This window comes from Somniosus microcephalus, unplaced genomic scaffold (genome assembly GCF_052327205.1).
Source record: "Somniosus microcephalus isolate GS21.2 unplaced genomic scaffold, FLI_Smic_1.0 unresolved_chr5, whole genome shotgun sequence".
Classification (NCBI taxonomy): Eukaryota; Metazoa; Chordata; class Chondrichthyes; order Squaliformes; family Somniosidae; genus Somniosus; species Somniosus microcephalus.
In genome coordinates this window covers 42,270,394-42,284,236 of record NW_028225183.1, presented here as the reverse complement: position 1 = coordinate 42,284,236, position 13,843 = coordinate 42,270,394, and the positions used below count along the sequence as shown (strand labels likewise).

Here is a 13,843-nt window from a genome sequence, read left to right as displayed (position 1 = left end):
ATGCAGGGATTTAGTGAAAGAACAGAGGAATATGATTAATTGGATAGCCCTTTGAAAGAGGCAGCAGAGGTAGGTTGGGCAGAATGACCTGGTTCTGTGCTGTTTCATTGTTTCGGTAGTTAACAAGGTTAAACATTTTGCCAAAGTGCAGATTCGGCAGGCAGATTTGAAATTCGGGTTGTACGCGGTGTGGACTTGTAAGTGTAAATAATTTTTGATTTTTTGTGCAAAATATGTAATTTCTTAGTTGTAAGGATGTATATCAATGTGAACGTAGAGAGAAATTGAAATGTGAGCTTTGGGAATCGCTTATGAGTCAATTTGAATAGGCTGTGTTTTGGAGAAAGGCCCTTTTGTATCACAGCTCTCTCTGCCGGGAATAAAGCAAAGTTAACATTGAACACAAAATAACAGTGCATTTGAGAACTTAGTTGAAAGTCTAACTTTAATTGTAAAGCCAGGGGGGAGCAGGAACGCAGTATTCACTATCACAAATGTTGCAGTCGAGTATCCCGCATTTGAGGACATCGCAGGCGTCAGCACACCCGAAATGCATGGGCTAGACTCGTCCTGTAAAAATCACCTTCATGATCATGGTCACTCTCCCCTGCCAGGTAAGTATGCTTTCCATTGGCACACATTGCCTTGCCACATCATTCACTGCCTCTTACCGACTCAACGATTATTTTTTTTTAACCAAAATTCCCCATTCATTCAGGAAGTGCTGCTGTTTTCTCATGTCGATTCTGCTAAAATATTGCATTATATAATGATATACCCTTTGACATAACGCTGCAATAATTAAGAGCCAGGCATTTATATTTGCATGTTGCCCTGAAAAGGAAACGAATGCTCCCTCAGTATCTATTCTTCAGGCCACGGAATGATTTCTGGAAATAAGTCTCTCCTTATATGTATTGCATCTGCAGTAAATATTTGTCATATCTTCACATGAACAATAATTCAGAATCTGATGTGTTTGAAAAAGCAATTTTCAACTTTTGCCCATAAAGACCGACAGGGACATAGTGAGGTTCTGGCCCATCAAGTCTTCATCACTTGTCACATTCACTCACTCTGGTTGAAATGTTTCACCAATAAACCTACATTCTTTTGTCTAAGCGGGTTTCACATTGTTGTCTTATAATAGTCCTGTGAAGTGTCTTGGGACGTTTTAACTATTTTAAAGGCGCTATATAAATACAAGTTGTTGTTGTCGTTTGTAATCTTTCTCACTCTTTTCAGTATGATCATTCAGTATAAGCATAGCCGCTAAATGATATAAGGAAAAGCCACATTAACAGCTTAGAGACGGAGGTGGTTAATAAATGTCCCTTTATGTTGTTATATGTAAGGGAGACACCGGAAATATTGAAGTATTCGAGGCAACAGTGCAGCAATCCTAACTTCCTCCAGCATGGTCAGTGCTTGCAGTAAGGCTTTCTCCTGTTCCATTTCAGTCTTGCCTAAACCAAAAATATGTCCTGTAGCAGGGAATATCATCAGGACATTCTAGTAACCGTGGAGTTTTCCTGAGCAAACAGCATGAGAGGGCTGTCCTATGATGAGAGATGGGCCTATGCTCTCGGGAGTTTAGAAGAATGAGAGGTGATTTCATTGAACCATACAAGATTCTGAAAGGTATTGAAAGTGTCGATGCTGAGAGATTGTTTCCCTTGGCTGGAGGGTCTAGAAGTTGGGCGCATAGTCTCAGGGTAAGGGTTAGGCCATTTAAGACCGAGATGAGGAGGAATTTCTTCACTAAGAGGGTTGTGCATCTTTAGAATTCTATGCCCCAGAGGGATGTGAATGCTGAGTGTTTGAGTATATTCAATGCTGAGATAGAGAGGTTATTATGGCTCAATGGGCCGCATGGCTCTAACCACACACACACATCAATACATAAAGAAGTAACAGAAAAGGGTTACTTCTCCAAAAACCAAGCTGCTCATATCGTGACTCGCACCAAGTCTCGTTCACCCATCACCCCCTGTGCTCGCTGACCTGCATTGGGTCACAGTCCAGCAACGCCCCGATTTTAATAATCTACTGTTTTCAAATCCCTCACGGGCTCGCCCCTCCCTTTGCCTGTAACTTCTAGGGATATGGTGTTGGGTAAGTTGAGGGGATTGAAGGCCGACAAATCCCCGGTGCCTGATAAACTACATCCTAGGGTACTTAAGGAGGTGGCCCTGGAGATAGCAGATGCTCTAAGGATCATCTTCCGGAACTCCATTGACTCGGGAACAGTGCCCGTGGATTGGAGGGTAGCTAATGTTACCCCAATATTTAAAAAGGGGGGTAGAGAGAAAGCAGGGAATTATAGACCAGTAAGCCTTACATCGGTTGTGGGCAAAATGCTGGAGTCCATTATTAAGGATAAAATAGCGGAGCACTTGACAAATGGGGAAAGGATCGGACAGAGTCAACATGGATTTACAAAGGGTAAATCGTGTTTGACTAATCTGCTGGAATTTTTTGAGGAAGTAACTGGTAAAATAGATGGGGGAGAGCCAGTGGATGTGGTGTACCTTGACTTCCAGAAAGCATTCGATAAGGTTCCACACAAAAGATTATCATGCAAAATTAAGGCTCATGGAATTGGGGGCAAAGTATTAACGTGGATAGAGAACTGGCTGGCGGATAGAAAACAGAGAGTTGGAATAAACGGCTCGTTTTCGGAGTGGCAGGCAGTGACCAGCGGGGTGCCGCAAGGATCTGTCCTGGGACCCCAGCTGTTCACAATATATATAAATGATCTGGATCAGGGAATTGGATGCAATATTTCCAAATTCGCTGACGACACTAAACTAGGAGGAGGAGTGGGCTCTGATGAGGATGTCAGGAGGCTACAGTGCGATTTGGACAGGTTGGGGGAATGGGCGGATACGTGGCAGATGCACTATAATGTGGATAAATGCGAGGTTATCCACTTTGGGGGTAAAAACAGGAGGGTAGATTATTATCTAAATGGCAATAGATTGGGAGATGGAGAAGTGCAGAGGGACCTGGGTGTTCTTGTGCACCAGTCACTGAAGGAGAGCATGCAGGTGCAACAGGCGATTAAGAAGGCAAATGGTATGTTGGCCTTCATATCAAGGGGGTTCGAGTATAGGAATAGGGATACCTTACTACAGCTGTACAAGGTGCTGGTGAGACCGCATCTGGAGTATTGTGTACAGTTTTGGTCGCCCCATCTGCGGAAGGATGTTCTTGCCATGGAAAGAGTGCAACGGCGATTCACCAGGCTGATACCTGGAATGGCGGGAATGACCTACGAAGAGAGATTAAATAGTTTGAGCTTGTACTCACTGGAGTTTAGAAGATTGAGAGGGGATCTCATCGAAACATATAAAATTATGGCAGGCCTGGACAGGCTGAATTCAGAGAGAATGTTTCCAATGGCCGGGGAGCACAGAACCAGGGGCCACAGTCTAAAAATAGCGGGCAAATCATTTAAAACAGAGATGAGGAAGAATTTCTTCACTCAAAGAGTGGTGAGCCTGTGGAATTCCCTGCCACAGAGGGCTGTGAAGGCTAATTCAATAAATATTTTCAAGAGAGAATTGGATATATTTCTGAAGGCTAAGGGGATTAAGGGTTACGGAGAAAAGGCGGGGACGGGGTACTGAACTGGTAAGATCAGCCATGATCTCATTGAATGGCGGAGCAGGCTCGAAGGGCCGAATGGCCTACTCCTGTTCCTATCTCTATGTAATACACACTACAACCAATACACACTTAAAGGCCGCGCAGAAACGCAGCGCGCTACAGTCCCCGTGCATCTGGTGAGCCAGCATTTAAAGAGAAAATACGTGCACGTGCTGATTTCTGAATAGGTCGCACAGCCCGTTGACGGGGCCGGGCGGGCCAAACAAACAAATTAGAGGGACCATTGCCTACAACTCTCCGAGAACATATAATAGAATGGTTGCAGTACAGAAGGAGGCCATTCGGCCGGTGGAGCCCGTGTCAGCTCTCTGAAACAGCACTTCAGCTAGTCCCACTCCCCCACCCTTTCCCCGTAGCCCTGCAATATTTTTCCTTTCAGGTCCATATCCAATTCCGTTTTTAAACCCACAACTGAATCTGCCTCCAACACCCTTTCGGGCAGTGAATTCCAAAAGCTATCCACACGCTACATAATCAATGTTCCCTAATGTTGCCTTTGATCTCTGTGCTCCTGCAACTCGGACCTCTTGCATTTTACTGTTTTATTTGGTTCACCGTTGACGAGCATGCTTTCAGCTGCGTGGCCCTAAAATCAGTAATTCCCTCATGAAACTGCGCCACTTCTCTGTCTCTCCTCCTTTAAGATGCTCCTTAAAACCTGACTTTTCGACCAAGCTTTTGGTCATCTGCCCTAATATCTCAAATACAAAAACAAAATACTGCGGATGCTTCAAAATCTGACGTAAAAACCGAAAATGCTGCAAATACACAGCAAGTCCTGCAGCATCTGTGGAGAGAGTAACAGAGTTGTTGGAGAGAAGAGCAGAACTTCATCAATGTGGGCATTCTTAAAAGAGAACTGGCAGTAAAATAAACACTAATACAGTTCTGACGAAGGGTCATCGACCTGAAAAGTTAACCCTGTTTTCTCTCTCCACAGATGCTGCCTGACCTGTTGAGTATTTCCAGCATTTTCTGTTTTTATGTCCTAATATCTCCTTGTGCGGCAGGGTGTGATATTTGGTTTGATAACGCTCCTGTGGAGTGCCTTTGTGACGTTTAACTACATTAATGGTGCTATATAAATACAAGATAACAAGTCAATAAGGAGAAACTGTTTCCAGTGTCAGTTACAGGCACAACAGATTTAAGAAAATTTGCAAAAGAACCAGTCGGATGTTTCCCCGCCTCCCCATCGTGAAGATGAAAATAAGTGATGCAGAAAATTGTTGTGAGTGCCTGCAATGCTCTGCCTGAAAGGGTGGTTGAAGCAAATTGAATAGTAATGTTGAAAAGGTAATTTGGATAATACTTGAAGGTAAAATAATTGCAGGGATTTGGTGAATTAACAGAGGAGTATGATTAATTGGATAGCCCTTTGAAAGAGCCAGCAAAGGTACGATGGGCCGAATGTCCTGGTTCTGTGCTGCATCATTGTTTCTGTAGTTAACAAGGATAAACATGTGGCCAAAGTGTAGAGTTGGCAGGCAGATTTGAAAATCTGGTTGTACGCGGTGTGGACATGTAAGTCTGAATAATTTTTGATCTTTTGTGCAAAATATGTATTTTCTTAGTTGTAAGGATGAATATGAACGTGAGCGTAGAGAGAAATTGAAATGTGAGCTTTGGGAATCGCTTGTGAGTCAATTTGAATAGGCTGTGTTTTGGAGAAAGGCCCTTTTGTATCGCAGCTCACTCTGTGGAGAATAAAGCAAAATATTACAAGCAGAATAACGCTGCATTTGAGAGCTAGTTGAAAATCTAACTTTTAATTATAAAGCCAGGTGAGAGCGCGAACGCAGTCCCGCACTACCACAGATCTTGCAGCCGAGTATCCCGCATTTGAAGACATCGCAGGCATCAGCACACCCGAAGTGCAATGGACTAACCTCATCGTGGTAAAACCATCTTCATGATCATGGTTTTTCCACTGCCAGGTAAGTATAATTTCCATCGGCACACATTGCCTCGCCACATCATTCACTGCCTCTTACCGTCTCAATGACTCATTTTTTAAATCAAAATTCCCCCTTCATTCAAAGAGTGCTGTTTTTTTCTCATGTCGATTCCGCTAAAATATTGCAATATATAATGATATACCCTTTGACAAATCGCTGCAATAATAAAGAGCCGGACAAGCATATTTGCATATCACCCTTAAAAGGAAACGAACTCTCCCTCAGTAACTTTTCTTCAGGCCATAGAAAGTGTTCGGGAAATAAATCTCTCCTTATATGTATTGCATCTGAAGTAAATGTTTGTCTTATCTTCACATGAACAATCATTCGGAATCTGATGTGATTATAAAAGCAAGTTTCAACTTTTGCCCTTAAAGACCGATAGGGACATAGTGAGGTTCTGGCCGATCAAGTCTTCATCACTTGTCACATTCACTCACTGTGGTTGAAATAATTCACCAATAAACCTACCTTCTTTTGTTTAAGCGGGTTTCACATTGTTGTCTTATAATAGTCCTGTGAAGCGTCTTGGGACGTTTTAACAATGTTAATGGCGATGTATAAATACAAGTTGTTGTTGTCATTTGCAATCTTTCTCACTCTTTTCAGTCTGATAATTCAGTATAATCATAGTGATTAAATGATATAAGGAAAAGCCACATTAAGAGCTTAGAGACGAAGGTGGATAACAAATGTTCCTTTATCTTGTTATATGTAAGGGAGACACCGGAAATATTGAATTATTCTAGCCAGCAGTGCAGCAATCCTAACTTCCTCCCGCATGGTCAGTGCTTCCAGTAAGGCTTTCTCCTGTTCCATTTCAGACTTGCCTTAAATCAAAATGATGTCCTGTAGCAGGGAATATCACCAGGACACTCTAATAATTGGCGTGTTCCTGAGCAAACAACATTAGAGGGCTGTCCTATGATGAGAGATGGTGATACACTCTCGGGAGTTTAGAAGAATGAGAGGTGATCTCATGGAACTAGACAAGATTCTGAAAGGGATTGAAAGGGTAGATGCTGAGAGGTTGCTTCCCTTGGCTGGAGTGCCTAGAACTTGGGGGCATAGACTCAGGATAAGGGTTAGGCCATTTCAGACTGAGATGAGGAGGAATTTATTCTCTCGGAGGGTTGTGCATCTTTGGAATTCTCTGCCCCAGAGGGATGAGAATGCTGAGTGTTTGAGTTTATTAAAGGCAGAGATAGATAGCTTATTACGGCTCAATGGGCCGCATGGCTCTAACCACACGCACTCATCAATACATAAAGAAGTAACAGAAAAGTGTTACTTCTCCAAAAACCCTGCTGCCCATATCGTGATTCGCAGCAAGAAAATAAAATAGGAATACGCAAGAGGCCCGAATTGCAGGAGCACAGAGATCAAAAGCAACTTGAGGCAAAATTGTTTATGTAGCGTATGGATAGCATCTGGAATTCACTGCCTGAAAGGGTGCTGGAGGCAGATTCAACTGTGGCTTTCAAAAGGGAATTGGATATGGACATGAAAGGAAAACATTTACAGGGCTACGGGGAAAGGGTGGGGGAGGGAGACTAGCTGAAGTGCTGTTTCGGAGAGCCGGCACAATCTCGGCAGGCCCATCACCCCCTCTGCACCCTCACCTGCATTGGGTCACGGTCCAGCAAAGCCTCGATTTTAAAATTCTCTTGTGTTCAAATCCCTCCATGGGCTCACCCCTCACTTTCCCTGTAACCTCCAACCAATACACACTACAACCAATATGCACTTCAAGGCGGCGCAGAAACGCAGCGTGCTGCAGGGCCCGTGCATCCGGTGAGTCGGCATTTAAAGAGAAAAAACGTGCACGTGCTGATTTTTGAATAGGCCGCACAGCCCGTTGACGGGGCCGGGCGAACCAAAGCATAAATTAGATGGACCATTGCCTACAACTCTCCGAGATCATATAATAGAATGGTTGCAGCACAGAAGGAGGCCATTCGGCCTGCCGAGATTGTGCCGGCTCTCCGAAACAGCACTTCAGCTAGTCTCCCTCCCCCACCCTTTCCCCGTAGCCCTGTAAATGTTTTCCTTTCATGTCCATATCCAATTCCCTTTTGAAAGCCACAGTTGAATCTGCCTCCAGCACCCTTTCAGGCAGTGAATTCCAGATGCTATCCATACGCTACATAAACAATTTTGCCTCAAGTTGCTTTTGATCTCTGTGCTCCTGCAATTCGGGCCTCTTGCGTATTCCTATTTTATTTTCTTCGCCGTTGACGGGCGTGCTTTCAGCTTCCTGGGCACTAAAATCAGGAATTCCCTCCCGAAACTGCGTCACTTCTCTGTCTCTCCTCCTTTAAGACGCTTCGTAAAACATAACTTTTCAACCAAGCTTTTGGTCATCTGTCTTAATATCTCAAATACAAAAGCAAAATACTGCGGATGCTGGAAATCTGAAAAAAAAACAAAATGCTCCAAATACACAGCAAGTCAGGCAGCATCTTTGGAGTGAGTAACAGAGTTTTTCGAGAAAGGAGCAGAAATTCTTCCATGTTGGCATTCTTAAAAGTGAAGTGGCAGTGAATTAAACTGTAATACAGTTCTGACGAAGGGTCATCGATCTGAAACGTTAACCCTGTTTTTCTCTCTCCACAGATGCTGCCTGACCTGCTGAGTATTTCCAGCATTTTCTGTTTTTACGTTTTAACATCTTCTTGTGACCCAGGGTGTGAAATTTTGTTTGATAACACTCCTGTGGAGTGGCTTGGTACGTTTTACTACATTAATGGTGCCATATAAATACAAGATAACAAGTCAATAAGGAGAAACTGTTTCCAGTGTCATTTAGAGGGGCAACAGATTTAAGAAAATTTGCAGAAGAACCAGAAGGATGTTTCCCCACCTCCCCCTCGAGAAGGTGAAAAAAGTGATGCAGAAAATTGTTGTGAGTGCCTGCAATGCTCTGCCTGAAAGGGTGGTTAAAGCTAATTGAATAGTAATGTTGAAAAGGTAATTTGGATAATATTTGAAGGTAAAATAATTGCAGGGATTTGGTGAAAGAACAGAGGAGTATGATTAATTGGATAGCCCTTTGAAAGAGCCAGCAGAGGAAAGATGGGCCGAATGACGTTTTTCTGTGCTGTATCATTGTTTCTGTAGTTAACAAGGTTAAACATTTTGCCAAAGTGCAGAGTTGTCAGGCAGATTTGAACATCTGGTGGTACGCGGTGTGGACTTGTAAGTGAATAATTTTAGATTTCTTGCGCAAAATATGTTTTATTAGTTGTAAGGATGAATATCAACGTGAGCGTAGAGAGAAATTGAAATGTGAGCTTTGGGATTCGCTTATGAGTCAATTTGAAAAGGCTGTGTTTTGGAGAAAGGCTCTTTTGCATCACAACTCTCTCTGTCGGGAATAAAGCAAAGTTAAAATTGAAAGCAAAATAACAGCGCATTTGAGAGTTTAGTTGAAAATATAACTTTAATTGTAAAGTCAGGAGAGAGCGCGAATGCAGTCCACCACTACCACAAATTTTACAGTCGAGTAACCCGCATTTGAGGACATCGCATGCGTCAGCACACCCAAAGTACGATGGACTAGCCTCAGCCTGGGAGAACCACCTTCATAATCATGGTCTCTCCACTGACAAGTAAAGATGCTTTCCATACATTGGCTCGCCACTTGCCTCTTACTGTCTCGATGACACATTTTTTAAATCAAAATTCCCCTTCATTCAGAAAGTGCTGCTGTTTTCTCATGTCGATTCTGCTAAAATATTGCATTATATAATGATATACCCTTTGACGAAACTCTGCAATAACAAAGAGCCGGATATGCATAGTTGCCTATTGTCATTAAAAGGAAACGAACGCTCCCTCAGTAACTTTTCTTCAGGCCACGGAAAGTTTTCTGGAAATAAATCTCTCCTTATATGTATTGCATCTGAAGTAATAATCTGAAGTTTGTCTTATCTTCACATGAACAATAATTCGGAATCTGATGTGTTTGAAAAAGCAATTTTCAAGTTTTGCCCATAACGATCGGTAGGGACAACGTGAGGTTTTGGCCCATGAATTCTTCATCACTTGTCACATTCACTCGCTGTGGTTGAAATATTTCACCAATAAACCTACCTCCTTCTGTTTGAGTGTGTTTCACATTGTTTCTTATTCTAGTCCTGTGAAGTGTCTTGGGACGTTTTAACTATGTTAAAGGCGCTATATAAATACAAGTTGTTGTTGTCGTTTGCAATCTTTCTCACTCTTTCAGTATGATCATTCATTATAATCATACTGATTAAATGATATAAGGAAAAGCCACATTAAGAGCTTAGGGACGGAGGTGGATAATAAATGTCCCTTGATCTTGTTATATGTAAGGGAGACACCGGAAATATTGAAGTATTCGAGCCAACAGTGCAGCAATCCTAACTTCCTCCAGCATGGTCAGTGCTTGCAGTAAGGCTTTCTCCTGTTCCTTTTCAGTCTTGCATTAAATCAAAATGATGTCATGTAGCAGGGGCTATCACCAGGACATTCGAATAACCGTGGCGTCATCCTGAGCATACAATTTTCACAATTCACAATTCAAATCGCTTTATTGGCATGATAAGTTACATCTTATGTTGCCAAAGCATCAAAATACATTTATGGTTTAGCACATAAACGCAGTTCTATTCATACAGTATATAAACAGTTATATCCCTGAGTGTATAAATATACATTCGCATTGTTTATATATATTCTTTTCTTAGTTTACTGGTTGTCCCTCTGTTCATGGCAAGCTGTAACATAGTGTGCCGCCAGTGTTATACAGCTTCTCTCCTCTCCCAGTAGGAATGGGAGTTTTTGGTTGTCATTCAGATTTCTGAAATCAGGGCATATTTGTGAGAATTTTTGGTAGAAATTCTCCCTGATGCCCTGATATTTTCCACACGCTGTGAGGAAGTGCATCTCTGTCTCCACCACTCCCTGACTGCAGTGAGAGCATATCCTGTCCTCTCTTGGCAGCCTGGTCTGCCTGTGTCTGCCTTTTTCGATCGCTAGGCTATGCTCGCTAAGTCTGTACCTTGTCAAGGTTCTTCTCAGTTTGTTATCCTTTACCATGGTCAGGTAATCAGCTATGTTGTATTGTCTGTTTAGGGCCAAGTAGCAATTGAGTTTGCTTTGGGTTTTTGTTGTTTCTGCCCAATATGTCAGATATTTTTCCTTTTGCTTAGTGACGATTGTGTTGGGTCGAATTCTTTGTGTTACCCTGTCACTGTCCTGGGGCTGGTTATTGTTAGTATTGTTAGTAGTTACTTCACTGAGTACCAGGATTAGTTGACTGAGGGTATTCTTCTTTATGATCAGCTCTTGGCATTTCAGGGCGTCGGAGTGATAGCATTGGGGATTGCTCATTTGTAGGTGATTCCAAAATTTGGTGGCTCTTTTTTGGATAGTGATTATTAATGGATATTGGCCTAGTTCCGCCCTGCATGCATTGTTTACTGTTTTCCTTTGAGTCCGGAGGATACTTTTACAGAATTCTGCATGTAGGATCTCAATTGGGTGTTTGTCCCATTTTGCAAATTCTTTTTGAGTTAGCGGTCCCCATACCTCACTGCCATAGAGTGCAATTGGTTCAATTACTGATTTGAAAATTTTGAGCCAAATGCTAATTGGGATTTCTATTTGGATTGATTTTTTGATGGCATAGAAAGCCCTTCTTGCTTTCTCTTTCAGTTCATTCACAGCCAGTTTGAAGTTTCCCGTAGAACTGATTTTTAAGCCCAAGTATGTGTAGTTAGTGGTTTGTTCAATTTTGGTTGTTCCTACTGTGAAATTTATTTTGGGTCCCTGATGTTTGGATCTTTGCTGGAACACAAGGACTTTGGTTTTTTGGGGATTTATTGTCAGGGCCCAAGTCTGGCAGTACGACTCCAGCAGGTCCAGGTTTTGCTGTAGCCCCTCTTTAGTAGGTGACAGCAGAACCAGGTCGTCTGCATAGAGGAGGAATTTAACCTTGGATTCATATAGGATGAGGCCGTGTGCTGTAGATTGTTCAAGTAGTTTTGCCAATCCATTTATGTAAATATTAAAGAGTGTCGGTGAGATTGGCGAGCCCTGCGTCACCCCCCGCCCCTGTGGGAAGTATTTTGTTTGTTTGTCTCCAATTTTAACTGCACATTTGTTGTTTGTATACATTGATTTAATTACATCATATGTTTTCCCTCCTACCCCACTTTCGATAAGTTTCAGGAATAAACCGTCATGCCAGATGGAGTCGAAAGCCTTCTGGAAGTCTACAAAGCATGCGTAGATTTTGCTTTTGTTATGGTGAACGTGTTTGTCAATTAGGGTCTGTAGGGTGAAGATATGATCGGATGTTCTATAGTTTGGTAGGAATCCAATTTGGCTTTTACTCAAGACATTGTGCTCCTCAAGGAAGTTTATAAGTCTTTTGTTTATGATGCTACAGAATACCTTCCCCAGGTTACTGTTTACACAGATGCCTCGATAGTTGTTTGGGTCGATTTTGTCCCCACTTTTGTATATGGGCGTTATGAGTCCTTTGTTCCAGATATCAGGGAAATAACCGACACTCAGAACCAAGTTGAAGAGTTTTAGGATAGCCAGTTTCATTTTGTTGTCTGTGTGTTTAATCATCTCGTTTAGTATGCCGTCTGTCCCGCAGGCTTTTCCTGGTCGCAGGTCCTTGAGTTTTTCAAGAAGTTCTTTTTCTGTTATTATGGCGTCCAGCGGGTTTTGGTTATCTTTTATGGCCATTTCTAGCTTTTCCAGTTTTTTGCATATTTGGTGTTGCTCTGGTCTTAGTGTGTTTTTCTGGTATAATTTTTCAAAGTGGATTACCCATGTGTCCCCATTTTGAATGGCCAAATCGTCGTGTTGTTTTTTGTGTAGTGTTTTCAAGTTTTCCCAGAAACAAGTGGAATCAATGGATTCCTCCATGGAGCTGAGTGTATTCTTAATATATTGCTCTTTTTTGGTTCTGAGTGTGTTTCTGTATTGTGTTAGTATCTGACAATAAGTAAGGCGTAGTTCCTCGTTTTCTGGATGTCTGTGTTTTCGGTTTGATATTTTTCTAAGTTTTTTCCTCATGTTATGGCGGGCTGTCCTATGATGAGAGATGGTGATATACTCTCGGGAGTTTAGAAGAATGAGAGGCGATCTCATTGAACCAGACAAGATTCTGAAAGGGATTGAAAGGGTAGATGCTGAGAGGTTGTTACCCTTGGCTGGAGCGCCTAAAACTTGGGGGCATAGACTCAGGATAAGGGTTAGGCCATTTAAGACTGAGATGAGGAGGAATTTCTCCACTCAGAGGGTTGTGCATCTTTGGAATTCACTGACTCAGAGGGTTGTGAATTCTGAGTGTTTGAGTATATTCAAGGCTGCGATAGATAGATTATTACGGCTCAATGGGCCACATGGCTCCAACCACACGCACTCATCAATACATAAAGAAGTAACAGAAAAGGGTTACTTCTCCAAAAATCCTGCTGCCCGTATCGGGACTCGCACCAAGTCTCGCTCACCCATTACCCCCTCTGCTCGCTCACCTGCATTGGGTCACGGTCCAGCAACGCCTCGATTTTAAAATTCTCTTGTTTTCAAATCCCTCCACGGGCTCGCCCCTCCCTTTCCCTGTAACCTCCAACCAATACACACTACAACCAATACATACATAGATACATACATAGAAGATAGGAGCAGCAGTAGGCCTTTTGGCCCTTCGAGCCTGCTCCGCCATTCAATTAGATCATGGCTGATCATCCAAATTCAGGACCCGGTCCCTGCCTTCTCCCCATATCCCTTGATCACTTTAGACTTAAGAAATATATCCAACTCTTTCTTGAATATACTTAATGAACTGGCATCCACCGCCCTCTGTGGCAGAGAATTCCACAGGTTCACCACTCTCTGGGTGAAGAAATTCCTCCACATTTCAGTCCTAAATGGCTTACCCCTTATCCTTAGACTATGACCCGTGGTTCTGGACTCCCCGGCCATCAGAAACATCCTTCCTGCATCTAGTCTGTCCAGGCCTGACAGAATTTTATAGTTTTCGATGAGATACCCTCTCAGTCTTCTAAACTCCAGTGAGCATAAGCCCAATCGACACAATCTCTCCTCATACGTCATTCCTGCCATCCCAGTTATCAGCCTGGTGAACCTTCGCTGCACTCCTTCCATGGCAAGAACGTCCTTCCTCAGGTAAGGCGATCAAAACTGCACACAATACTCAAGGT

At 42.7% G+C, this 13,843-nt stretch overlaps 3 non-coding genes across 3 annotated transcripts; all 3 read right to left on the bottom strand.

Moving 5' to 3' along the window:
• Positions 1 to 463: 463 nt before the first annotated feature.
• LOC147088002 (U1 spliceosomal RNA) lies at positions 464 to 622 on the bottom strand. The gene has a single exon (XR_015075466.1). It is a non-coding gene; the product is annotated as a U1 spliceosomal RNA (small nuclear RNA).
• Positions 623 to 5,453: 4,831 nt separating this feature from the next.
• Positions 5,454 to 5,617, bottom strand: LOC147088001 (U1 spliceosomal RNA). The gene has a single exon (XR_015075562.1). It is a non-coding gene; the product is annotated as a U1 spliceosomal RNA (small nuclear RNA).
• Positions 5,618 to 9,085: 3,468 nt separating this feature from the next.
• On the bottom strand, positions 9,086 to 9,249 carry LOC147088000 (U1 spliceosomal RNA). The gene has a single exon (XR_015075565.1). It is a non-coding gene; the product is annotated as a U1 spliceosomal RNA (small nuclear RNA).
• Positions 9,250 to 13,843: the final 4,594 nt, after the last annotated feature.